Source organism: Ornithodoros turicata, chromosome 1 (genome assembly GCF_037126465.1).
Source record: "Ornithodoros turicata isolate Travis chromosome 1, ASM3712646v1, whole genome shotgun sequence".
NCBI lineage: Eukaryota > Metazoa > Arthropoda > Arachnida > Ixodida > Argasidae > Ornithodoros > Ornithodoros turicata.
In genome coordinates this window covers 216581819-216595262 of record NC_088201.1, presented here as the reverse complement: position 1 = coordinate 216595262, position 13444 = coordinate 216581819, and positions in this window count along the sequence as shown.

Here is a 13444-nt window from a genome sequence, read left to right as displayed (position 1 = left end):
GCTTTTCGAACGATATCGCTGAACGCCAGTTATATCGTATTGTTCCGGAACGCTCGGTCCGTACAACAGATTGAAACCTTCGGACGTCAGGTGTTCGGGAAACAGGGGCTCTCCTATTTTCTCGACGCATATAACCAGGCGACGGAGAATGCGCACGGTTATTTAGTTGTGGATCTGCACGCGCAAACACCTCCCTCTCGTAGCCTGCGAACGGGTATTTTACCGCACGACCGGCAGTTCCTGTTTATGCCCGCGAAATGACGGCCGATCTTAGAAGACATCTCACGCTCCTCAAAGTATTGGCCGCCAGCAAACCGACGCACCGCGCAGAGTTACTTAAAGAGCTCAGCTGCGACGACATTCGAATCCTTTCGGAAATCTGTCTGAATATTCTACGCGAAAATATCCCACTTTCGATGGAACTTCATACAAACCTGAAGAAACACAAAAAAATCCTCCGCTTCCTCGCCTACAAGTCACTTCATAAGTGCCCCCGGCAGTTGAAGAAATATATTAGGGGACAACGAGGTGGTCTCATTCCCATACTTCCACTGCTCCTCTCAGGGCTATCAAGTCTCGTGGCGGGAGTCGCCGGGCGAGCGATATCCAAAGCCATCGGTCATGGCTCATAGAATAGAAATAGGTGAAGTTCTGAAATCTAACGATTCGGACGATGTAAAAGTGGGCAAAATACTGGAAGCCCTCTATTACTTGCTGAAGCGCGCTCACTATCATCCTCCTCCTCCTCCTCCTCTGGAACCTGTCCATTCGGAGCCTGAACCGGAACCCAATCCATTCGATTTTAATCTTCTACCCTCCGGCGTTGATAAAGCACGCGCAAAATCTGTGCTAAAAGAATTGAAGAAAGTTTTCACCTGGCAGGCGGATAATGTGCTAGTATATAGAGGGAATCGAATCAATCGCTCAAACATTGTGGCTCTCGTGAGCTACTTAGCACGTCGTAGCGCACTCATCAAGAAACCCCGCTGGTACAAAAAAGTATTGAAAATTATAAGCGCTCTGAAAATACACCGCATTGCTCACTGGAGCAAATATGGGGCCCTATAGAAAGATCAAGGAGAAAGGGTTAGGTGGAGTGGATCGGTACCGACGTTATCACAAGCTCACGCGCTCAGAAGCCGTGGAACAGCTGAAAAAAGAAGATGCTTACACCCTTCACAAGCCAGTGAAGAAAAAATTTAAGCGGCGCTCCATCATCGCAACTCACGTGCGGGATTTATATCGGGCAGACCTTCTGGATATGCGTAAATATCAGAAATTTAACAAGGGCTTCAGGTACATCCTAACGGTCATAGATACGCTATCGAGGTATCTGTACATGGTCCCCATTCGCACAAAGCGCCCGCAAGACGTAAAGAAAGCCTTCCAACGAGTTTTCCGTCACGGAATTCCGAAGAATTTGCTCACTGATCGCGGGAGCGAATTTTCGGGTTCCCCCGTTCGTCAGTACTTTCAGTCGCTACTAAATCACTATAGCACACAGAGCGGAATGAAAGCGGCCTCCTGTGAACGCGTCCAGAGAACAATTAGAGAAAGAATAGCCAGGCATTTCACTAGTACGGGGAAGTTTAATTATATCAACGCGCTGCCGAAGATAGTGGCCGACTATAACGACTCGTTACACTCCGTCACGGGCGAAAAGCCGAAAAACGTGAACGCCGGAAATGCAGTAGCTCTGTTCAACAGATTGAATCGTAAGACGACCCCGCGCGAGAGCAAGTATAAATCAGGGGACCAGGTGAGGCTCGCGTTAGATCGCGGCGTGTTCGCCAAAGGCTACGATCAAAGGTGGACGGCCGAAGTGTTCGAGGTGTCACGAACGAGAATGACCGATCCGCCCGTAGTGTACGTGAAAGATTCGACGGGAAAAGAAATACTGGGATCATTCTACGAGCAGGAGCTGCAGCCCGTCCACCATCTTTCCTCGTACGATAAGAGACTCATATCCGCGGTGATTAGAAAGAAGAAAATTAACGGGGTATTGCACTACTTGGTTTGTTGGTTCAGATACGCCAAAGATCACGATTCTTGGGTGCTCGCCAGCGATGTCAGAAAATGAATTTTACATGTATCTGCTCTCGAACGCTAGCATGGACCTGTACCCGTCCAACACGCTGAATGACTTAACGATCGCGTTAGATAGGCCGCTACACCTGGATGATTCGTACGTCGTCCGTCTAGAGGGATTTTCCATTCCCAACAGCTTCCTGAACGTGAACCAAGCGCCTGATAACCTGATAACGCTATCAAGGGAGAAGTGGCAAACAAAACAGCTCACGTTCGAAGACACGGACACGCTATTGAATAAAATATTCCCCGAATATGGGATAGAGTGGACTTACGAGGAAGATCACTACGCGTTTAAGCTACCGTCGCGCGTGCGCTCGGCGAAACTAATCGACAGACCGCTGCATCTCGCCTTTGGAATCGTCGACATCGATGGAGATCATCCGGAGGGCGGTAAAGTACGCGCCGTCCCAAACGTGTTACCGCTCGCGGAGGAAAGAGCCGTTATGATGCGAGTTCGCCGGGTGATAGTGATCAATAACGATCTAATTTTAGAACCCCAATCGCTCATTACCGACACATTCAACGAATTCTTCAGAGCGACGAACGATACAGAATCAAGGGTGGAATACAAAGACAACACTTACTCGCTCTCTCTCCCGGTGAATTTCAACTTGTCGACCGAGTTCCTGGACCTCATTCAGGGGAAGCACGTCCGTGTTGAAGGATCCCGAAAGCGCATCACGTGTAATCCCATAGTGAAGACGTACCGCATCCACATAAACACTCGAGAGACGGAAAGTCGGCGCATTTCACTTCCACCGAATTACTACGAAACACCCGAAGCTCTCGTGAGCGCCATCCATGAGCGTGTGCAGCCAGAGGCTTCCCTCAGGTACGATACGGAAGTGTTCGTTGAGCTTGCGGGAAAACGTGTCGCTTACATTATCCGATTACTTTGCGTACCTACTGGGTTTCGGCGCAAAAACCGTATTTGCCGAAAACGATACGGGCGTCGACGAAGTGACCATAGATCTTCCCATTAACTGTATTATGATATACACGGATCTCGTCGCGCCCTCCGTAGTGGGAAACGGGCGGCATCCGATACTGAAATTAATTCCATTCGTATTCGATAGAACGAAAGAACAACTGAGTTTCAGCTTTCTTCCCGTTCAGTATTTTAAGTTAGTGCAGCGCGAAATTTCCTCAATCACCGTCTCCATACGCGACGACACGGGTCGCAAGCTACCGCTACAAAATCGCGGTAGATCGACGCTGACGCTGCACTTTAAGCATGTACACTAAAGCGGTACCAATCTACGGATTTGGCGTTCCAACGGTATACAGGTCGCACGTGTACCAGAGGGGAGGCAATTTCTTTTCTCAGCTCGGGCGTTTCGCTATTCCACTCTTTAAACGCGTATCGCCCTACTTAAAAAAGACGGCTGTTGCAGCCGCTAAGCACGTGGCCAAAAATCTGTCGGAGGGAGACTCTTTCCGAAGTGCGCTTAAAAGGTCGGCGAAAGATACGGGCCGTGAAATTCTCCGCGACCTCGGAGGGGCTGGCGGGCGAAGAAAGAGGAGAAAACCGGACGTCTTCGACGGCATAAATCACGCTGGTTGCGCAGCCACAATTTAGTTGCGAGATGGACACGATTAACGTCGTACATCCCGACACTCCTCTGTTGGATAAGTTGGAAACACAGTTATTTTCCGTGCCGGGAACGCAGTGGCATATACTGAAGGGGGAATATGAGGTATTCTACCCGGTCGCTGACATATCCTCCGTCATAGAGTTCCAGCTTTCGAATTTGGGGCACCACTATCTCGATTTCAACTCCGCGTACATAGTGACGAAAGTCCGCATCGTACGTGACGATGGTTCGCTACCGGAAACACAGGCTGGCGATCGGACGACCTACGACGAGGTCTACCCCGTCAACGCGTTCGCCAGCTCGCTTTTCAAGAACGTAGCCGTCTTCTTGAATCAGACCATGATTACGAATAATGATTTGTATAGCTATAGAAGCTACTTGGATATTTTGCTTCACGCCAGCACCACGGAGCAAAATACCGTGCATAAAGCAGGTCTGTACACGCAAGAAGAAGCGCGTCAAACGGAAAACAACATTCGCGCTCGTGGACCGGCCGAACGATACAACCTCACACGTGGCGGCAAGACCATCGACCTGGTTTCCAAGATCAACTCGGACATTTTCCTGCAGCCTAAGCTACTCATATCGGGAGTGGAAATTAGGCTTGTTTTTTATCAAGGCTCCGACGCGTTCCGCATTATGAAGACCGATCAGGAGCAGCACACGCATAAAGTGGAAATCATGAGTGCCACCTTGTACATAAAGAAAATCACCGTGTCCCCCAGCCTATTCCTCGGACACGAAACGGAATTGCAGAAGCGCAAGGCTCTCTACACACTGGCCGGAAGTGAATCGCGTATTCGTTCGCTACCAGTTGGCAACCTGGATGCATGCCTGGAAGATTTATTTCCTGAGAAGATACCCTCTAAGGTGGTGGTCGCATTCGTGCCCACCCTAGCCTACCAGGGAGCATTCAATCGGGACCCGTACCGATTCGTGAACTGCGACATTGAGTCGGCGACGCTCACCGTGAACGGGACGCAGCGAATAGACACGTTCGACTTCAGCAATAACCTGAACCACCGAAGCTACTTCAACTTCCTGGAGCAGCTCTGTGAGAAGCACGTCTCCTACGAATACGACCACTACGTTGGAAACAAGTTCCTACTGTACTACGACCTGGATCCGGATCAATCCTCCGTCCACCTGTCACCGATCAGGCGTGGAAACGTTCGTCTGCAACTCAAGTTCCGACGTGCCTTGGCCGAACCCACGACCGTATTGATACTGTCCGAGAGTGTGCGAATTATGTCCATCGATAAGAACAGGAACGTCACACTGGATTAGCAATGTTCGAGCAAGATATCGAGAGACTCCTGAAGTACAACGATTACACTTCGGCGCTCTTTCGCGGTGTATACGCTCGAGACGACCGTCTGCCCGCACTGGATAGACCGGGTATAATCGTGGTGAACACCGATCGGCGACAGCAGGCTGGGGAGCACTGGATTCTGTACGCGAAAATGAAAAATGACCACATCTACTTTGATTCCTTCGGATTGCCGCCCATCGAACCCGAGTTGAAACGCCTCACCGTCGACGAATATAATGATGTCTGTATCCAAAGCCTGTATTCTCCAATGTGTGGTGTGTACTGTTGTATCGCGGCGACATTGTTGGCGAAAGGAAAATCACTGAAGAGCATTGTATCCCTGTTTTCCGATAATCTCGCCGCTAATGACCTAAAATCAATAAAGCTGCTAGAAAAGTTGTTTGTCGCTTAAAAACGCCTGGTGTCCTTTATTCTCTATAGCTCCCCCACAAACTATACTTGCTTAGTCAATGAATACACGCTATAGCTCCCTATCATATCATTCTATCAATACAGCTTCCCATCATATCAGCCTATCTTCCTAATCCATTACAATAACGCAACACTTAAAATGAGAAATACATGTATTTTTATTTTACTGCTAATTACATATGGGACGCTCGCTGGTCTCGCGGTCACTTCTTCTTCGCGTGAGTAAAGATGATGTCGGGCGATGCGACTCTTTTACCATCCCTGAATCTCTCCTTCTCTAGTTTCAGATCTGGTAATTCTCGCATTTCTTGCAAATCTTCATCTGTGAGTCGCTTAAAACGACTGGGTAGGTACACCTTTACGCGTTTATCGTTGTCCGTCAGGAGTTCCACGTACACGGATTCCCCGTACATAGTATCCACTTTGCGCAAGTCCAACACGTCGAGCTTTTTGTTGTTCGGAACAGTGCTCATTTTCTGAATGTCCCTATCACCGGGTTTCTTCAGTTTATCCAGCTTCTCGAAAATAGATGACATATCTCTCAGCGCAAGTTTCTACGCACGCCAAATGAACTGAAAATGAGGACAACTATTACCTAACTTTCCTCATCTTGAAGACAATAGTGAAACATACCTTTCTCGTTGTGCGCTTCACCGAGAGTCAACCGACGGAAGTAGCTTCACAGACCTCAAATGAGTTGTATATATTGCAACTTTTATATAAAGCACCCCTGGAGGAGCGCAAGGGTGGTGCGATTCTGTTTACACAATCACGCAGGAACAGCATGTGATTTATGATGCGCGCGCGCACGCGAAGGACATTTGGAACTTCTTGGAAACCAAAGTGCATCAGCGAACCCTTTGTTTTTGATTACAGAAAGCTTGCTGATATAAAACAGATGGCCCAACTTGTTGAGACATGCAGCGCCGCGGCCGAGGCTCCATGACCTCATTTCTTGACAAACATGATTTACGACCTCCAAAGCATGGCAGTACGCGAGCTTTGATATAAAACAGATGGCCCCAACGTGTTGGGATGGCCGATGAAGCTCCGTGACCTCATTTCTCGGAACACATGATTTACGACTGCCAAAGCGTGGGAATATGCGAGCTTTGATATAAAACACATGGCCCCAACGTGTTGACACGTGCACCACGACCGCGGAGGCCCCTTGACCTCATTTCTTGGAACACATGATTTACGACTACCAAAGCATGGGAGTACCCGAGCTTTGATATAAAACAGATGGCCCCAACGTGTTCTGACGTGCAGAGTGGCCGATGAAGCTCCGTGACCTCATTTCTCGGAGAACGTGATTTACGACCTTCAAAGCATGGGAGTACACGAGCTTTGATATAAAACAGATGGCTCCAACGTGTTGGGATGGCCGATGAAGCTCCGTGACCTCATTTCTCCTCTGTGACCTCATTTCTCGGAACACATGATTTACGACTGCCAAAGCATGGGAATATGCGAGCTTTGCTATAAAACACATGGCCCCAACGTGTTCTGACATGCAGCATGGCTGCTGGTTTATAAGCCGCGCGATCGCCTCAGGGGGGAACAGTCTGCTTTCACTCGCTTCAAAAGTAAGTTATTCGCCTCACTTGTTGCACGTTTTTTACGGATCCGTTTATTTTCAGTGCCTCGGTGTGTGTTCTGCTTTTTTGATCCGCACGATATCGAGGATGAATCGGATGAATCGGACGACGATCCTCGGGACGGCGCACCTCCTACACTGTCTGCTCACGTGATGCGATCGCACCCCGACGTGGATACATCTTTCCTGCCCTTCTTCCAGACTGACAGTGCATTTAGAAGTGTCGTTAAAAGGTACGTGCTATTGGCATCTGTTCACGATCAGGGAGTAGAGGATTTGCGACAATATTTAATGAGTCACTTTCACGATATGGTCGCTATATTGAGAGCGCAAAGAATACCCTTTAGGTTTTGCATTTGTTCGGATGTTTTAATGGTAAAGGAAACTCGTGGGGAGATAATCGCGCACATTGCCCACTTTATGGCGTTTGCTCGCGAAGTCCACAGCGACGGAGCCATCGCGAATACCCTGATGGATGTGATTCAGGAGTCCACGGGACGCGTAGAAAATTATCAGCGGGAAGGGAGCGGGTTCGTGTCCACCGACGTCCAAAACGTTCAAATGTGCATTTCCGCCGTGAAAACGAAAAAAATCGGATGCAATGGGACACTTCCCGATCATTTGGCTAAGCGCAGGAACGTGCTAACAAATATTCATTTACCGTCACGTAAGGAGGGTGAGTGTTTTAAATACAACACGCTCGCCCTCCTGCATCCACAGAGTTGGAATACATGGTCAAAAAAATATGAAAATTATGCAGCGGAGTACTGGTGGCCTAGTCGCTTCCCCGTTTCCTACTCTGACCTGGACGAATTCGAAGACAAAAACATGATATCCGTGTACGTATATGACTACGTCGATCAGGGAGTGCACGTGTCGCGACCTCCAAAACTCGAGTATGAAAAGAAAATTCACTTATTGGCTATAGACCAGCATTTTTTTGGAATCAAGTCCCTCGAGCGGTTACTGATTAGGAAAGACAAGCGTTTCGTCTGCGAGCGTTGCACGCGCTCTTTTAACAAGGAAGAGAGCATGGCGAAACATCGTCGCCTGTGCGCGGACGTAAACGAAATTATATTGGAATTTTGCGAACCAGGCAAAAACTTTGTAGAGTTTACTAAAATACAGTACAAGCAGCAGTACAACTACGTCGTCGTGTTGGACACGGAGAGCGTACTCGCGCCCAGTGGTGTTGGCATGCAGCGTCACGCCACCTCGAGCTTCTGTGCCGTGCTCGTACGCACCCACGACTCGAAGGTGATGCGCATCAGGACGCACCACGGTGAAGATTCTGTGAGGCAGTGGGTCAGAGCTTTGATGGAAATGCGGGACGAGATGATCGCCCTGAACGCCTGCCCCGCGGAAATGGTGCTGAATGATGAGCAACGAGCACGGCACAGAGCCACCCACTGCGCGTACTGCGGGCGGGAGTTCGCGCAAGATCTACCCCGTGTCCGGCACCACGACCATTCCAAGCGTTGTACTGCCGGCGAGACAAATTACATCGCGACGCTGTGTAACCCCTGTAACGTGGCGTGCACGACGCGGGAAAAACTGCCCATCATGGTGCACAATCTGGCCTACAATTTGGCCGGACTACTGCGGGAATTTCACCTTCTCGGGTGGAAGCGAGCTCCCTTCATCGTGGCCAGTTCCATGGAAAAAATCCGATCGTTCGAAATTGGCACCTTCCTATTCAGAAATACCATGCAGTACCTAAATTTGTCGCTGGGAGAGCTCGTGGAAACCGTCAAATCCATGGGGGGCGCAGAGGCGTTCCAATGCCTGAAGCAGGTATTTGGAGACGACTACAAAATTTTGCTTCCTAAAGGAGTATTCCCATACAGCCACGTTAGCTCTTTCGCGGTCTACGACGAATTGGCTCTGCCGGCAAAATCCGCCTTTTGAAACGATCTGACGGGGGAGGATATAAGTGATGAAGACTATCAGTACGCGCTGCACGTATTTGAACGTTTTGGATGCTCGAATCTGAGGGATTATAATGCATTGTACCTGAAAACGGATGCCCTGTTACATGCTGACGTAATGCAGCACTTCCGACGCCTGTGCTACGACGCGCGCGGTTTGGAATTGCTTCATTGCGTTTCTCTGGCATCCTATTCGTGGCAATGCGCTCTAAATTACACGCTGGCAAAATTGGAGCTGATCATCGACGAGGACATGTACCGGACCATCGAATCGGGTGTTAGAGGCGGACTCTGTCAGGCGAGCAGGCGTCATTTACGGGCTAACAACCCGCTGTGCAGTGGCTACGATCCCGATAAAGAGGAGGTGTACATATCGTACATAGATTGCAACAATCTTTACGGATTCAGTATGATAAAGCACCTCCCCGTCTGCGATTTCGAATGGGTCGAGGATTTTAGCTCCGTGGATTTTATGCGTCATCCCACAGATTCGGATGTGGGATACGTGTACGTGTGCGATTTGGAGTATCCAAAATCTATCCACGCGCTGACGCGGTACTTCCCCCTGGCTCTTGAGAAGGCAGTCGTCCCGAAGGAATGGCTCTCGCCATTCCAGCGAGGGCTCCTCGAAGAGTTAATGTATCAGCCGGCGAACAGCAAAAAGCTGCTGCTCACGTGCAAGGACAAGGTCGAGTACGTTGTTCATTACGCGCTGCTCGCTCTCTATTGTAGACTGGGCATGCGGGTGACAAAAATTCAGCGAATTCTAAAATTTCGTCAGGCACCATTCCTGCGTCCCTACATCGAGGACAATGTTGCCAGACGCGTCGCATCGAGCACGACGTTCGATAAAAATTTCTATAAAATCTCAAATAATGCGGTCTTCGGGCGTACGCTACTAAATAAATTTAATATGCGGGACATTCGAGTAGCCTTCGATGAGGAGACGGCGAGTCGCCTCGGGAGCCAGGTGGAATGCGCGCGAATGGAAATTTTGTCCCCCGATTGCGTGATGTACGAAATGCGCAAAAGAAAAGTGCGATGCGATTTCCCCCTGAGGATTGGCTTCACGATTTTAGAACTGAGTAAGTTAACCATGTACTCGTTCTACTATGAAACCCTGTTGAGTAAGCTCATTTGTCCGGTGATTACGTGCTACTTTGACACGGATTCTCTGATCCTCGGCCTATTCTGCAAGGACTATGAAGATCAGTTACGCGCGATCGCCGACAACCATTTAGATTTGTCTTCCTTCGATCGTGATCATCCACTGTACAGCGAGAGGAATCGCGGTAGACTTGGCGCGTTCAAAAGTGAAACGGGTAGCGCACCCATTGAGGAAGTAATATGCTTGAAAGCCAAATTGTATTCCATCAAATTAGCCGGGGGAAAACAAATTGCAAGAGCTAAAGGGGTCAAAAAGAACATTGTGCGCAAACACCTCCTCCATGATACGTACCGCGATACCCTATTCAAGCACGCTAGCGTATCGCACGAACAGGTGTCAATAGTGGGAAAGAAACAGTGCATGTACACCATCAGAAATGTGAAAAGAAGTCTGATGGCGTACGACGACAAACAATACCTCTACAATGACGTGGACTCCTACCCGTACGGAAGCTGCGAATATGGTAAGCTCGAGTGGATGACGTAGATAGCGAGATTTCACCTGGCGTTCTTTCCCCCGCCGCACAGATAATGCAGTGGATGAGTAGGAGTAGCATCATTTGACCTGCGTCACTGGAAGGATGTGGCACCTCGTTCTCTTCTCGCTCGTCTCGTGCGCGCTGGCGCTGGACGCTGGCAACTGTACTGCGAGCATCAAGCTGGAGAAGGATAAGCACACGTACGCACACGAATGCCCTGGCGACATCTTGGCCATCAGAGAGTGGCATGTGGTGCCTATGCGATCCGGTATTAACCTGAATAGGAACGCTACTGGATCGCTGCGCGCGTGCCTTCACTCGCTGGACGCGAGCGACAGCTACGAAGATATCCAGTGCACGCGGATGTGCCAGCTCACGGAGGACGAAATTTTTCTCAGCCGCTGTCTCGGAGACGTCTACATGATCCGTCACTTCCGTGGAACCATGCCGAGCATCAAAGGAATCAATCTCTCCAAGACCGCCATGCTTTTTCTCAAACATGTACTCAATAAACGTTGAAAGGTATTTTTTCCTGTCTGTCTGAGATAAAGCCGCAGCAGGGTCGCTGCCGAGTGCGCCATCTGGCGGGCGCTAACGAAGGCTATGTTCAGCGGGCTTAGTCAGCCAATCAGTGGGCTTAGAATGGGGCCAATCGGTAGGCTTAAATGGGGGACGACCAATCAGAGGGCTTAGAAAGTCTGGAAAATGTGGAGAGTGATCAGTAGGCTTCGAATGGACCAATCAGCGGAGCCAGTTAATCGGCGTAAAGGGGCGGAGCTGTGCTCAGCGATACGCATGCACTAATCAGCGTGAAGTGGGCAGAGCCGAGTAATTAGCATAAAGGGGCGGAGCTACAGTCAACCAATCAATGATCAGTAGGCTTAGCATGGGCCAATCAACGTGAAGTGGGCGGAGCTAATGGCGGCCAATCAGATCAGTAGGCTTAGCATGGGCCAATCAACGTGAAGTGGGCGGAGCTAATGGCGGCCAATCAGATGGCTTTGGATTTGGCTTGAGTTGGCTTAGAACTGGATTGTGTTGGATTTTAACTGGATTATGGCTTAGAATTGGATTGGATTTGGATTAGCATTGGATTAGAATTGGATTGGAATTGGATTAGAGAAAACTCTTGGCTATAGGACTTCTTTCTATACTACTCCCGTGATCTGCTCGAAAATCGTTTGTAAACAGTCCATTTACTCTTTTTGTGCACTGTTCTGGGCGTCCTTCGATCTCGGTAGTTATATTCATCCGATAATCTCGCACTAAACACTGTTTTCTACGTGAGGTCTCCTACTTTTGACCACTTTCAAAGATGCAATGACGACGTACTATTACACACTGAGTCGATGCGATTGGCTTAAACTGAGGGGCAATCTGCTACTATGTCTCGAAAGAAGCATCGTATAGTTGACGTTGCCAAAATACGTTCGTCTTCTGGCATGAAGCCAATCGGAATATGTCGACAAGCGCTAAAACGACATGACCACAGAATAATGTCTATGCTTTCACGCCATGCTTAATGTTGCTTCACGCGTGTTTCCTAACGTGGTGCCTAAGCAGAGGCCTCGTATTCTCCACTTTCGGGGCTTCTATAAAACGCACATAAAGGACACATCTTTCAGAGTGTTGTTATAGCTGAAACCGGTAGTATTCCCATATAAATGAAGCGTGCTTATCCTGAAATGCCTTCAGGTGTAGTAAATAATGTACCATTTAGTGCTGAGATCCGAAATAGCACTGATATACTTGTGTTGAGCAAAAAATGTATGCATGCCAGGAGTTTTGTTTCTCTGGTTGCGAGGTGAAGGATCCGCCTGAGGTAGACGACTTGCTTTGTGAGTGACGTATTCATTGTGTCAGTAAAGTATCACTAATCATACGTGAATGTGGACACCCTGGCAACCACTCCACTAGGTTTGCAACATTGGATTTCCTTAAACCTGAGTGTAGGATTTATTCTTTGGTTCCATCAAGAAGCGGTCCGTCCGTAGTACCAGAGTACCTCATCACTAATAGTCTGCTGCTGAGACGCTTAGAGCTCGCACAATATTAATCAATCAAATCGATCGCTATTAAACGTTAATGCCGTCAATCCTCGCATCTTCTTTTCAACACGCGCGAAGCAATTTCCTTGGAAATGCAGTTACGGGAAAATTCAAAACAAAGAGTTTTCACGGAAAAAAGTTTAAAGGAATTCGAACAGTCGAAAAAAAAAGTTCTATTACTTCGCAGCACTACGACCTCGTTTACATTTCCATAATTTAAACAATACGAAAATACGAAAGATATGATTTTTCCCGTAGTGATGCTTACCGCTGTTAGTCCATCTAAAGTAGCGGCCGCCTTACAGAAATTGTCTACATTGAATCCCACTACTCCTGAAAATGTAGGCGCCCTTTGCGTGTCTGTCGTTGTGTAGCATAGGCTTCTATTCAAGTCATCCCTGTAAACAAACAAATTAGCGTCCAGAAATTTTGGTACAGGCAGAGTAGCTACGCTATGGGAAAAGAGCTGTCCAAAAACTGGAACTAAGATGGCCATCTTCAACCCTCTCGGAGCTAATCATTCTTGAGATACATTGCTCTGACTTCTTAGTTGTTGTAAATGCGATCCGTATTTGTGTCTCCGTGCTAAGCGTCTATGCTCTGCTCTCCGTTGAGGGGCATCAGGCAAGGGTACCAGTGGGCTCTGCGACTGGGACAGAGGGCGTCATGCGGCAAACATATTTTGCCCTGAGTTTTTATGAAAACAATGCGTCTATTCAGCAGCCTTCCTTTCATGTTTGCACTCCGACGCAAGCCTACATGCCATCATTCCCATGATTCCATGTCTATACC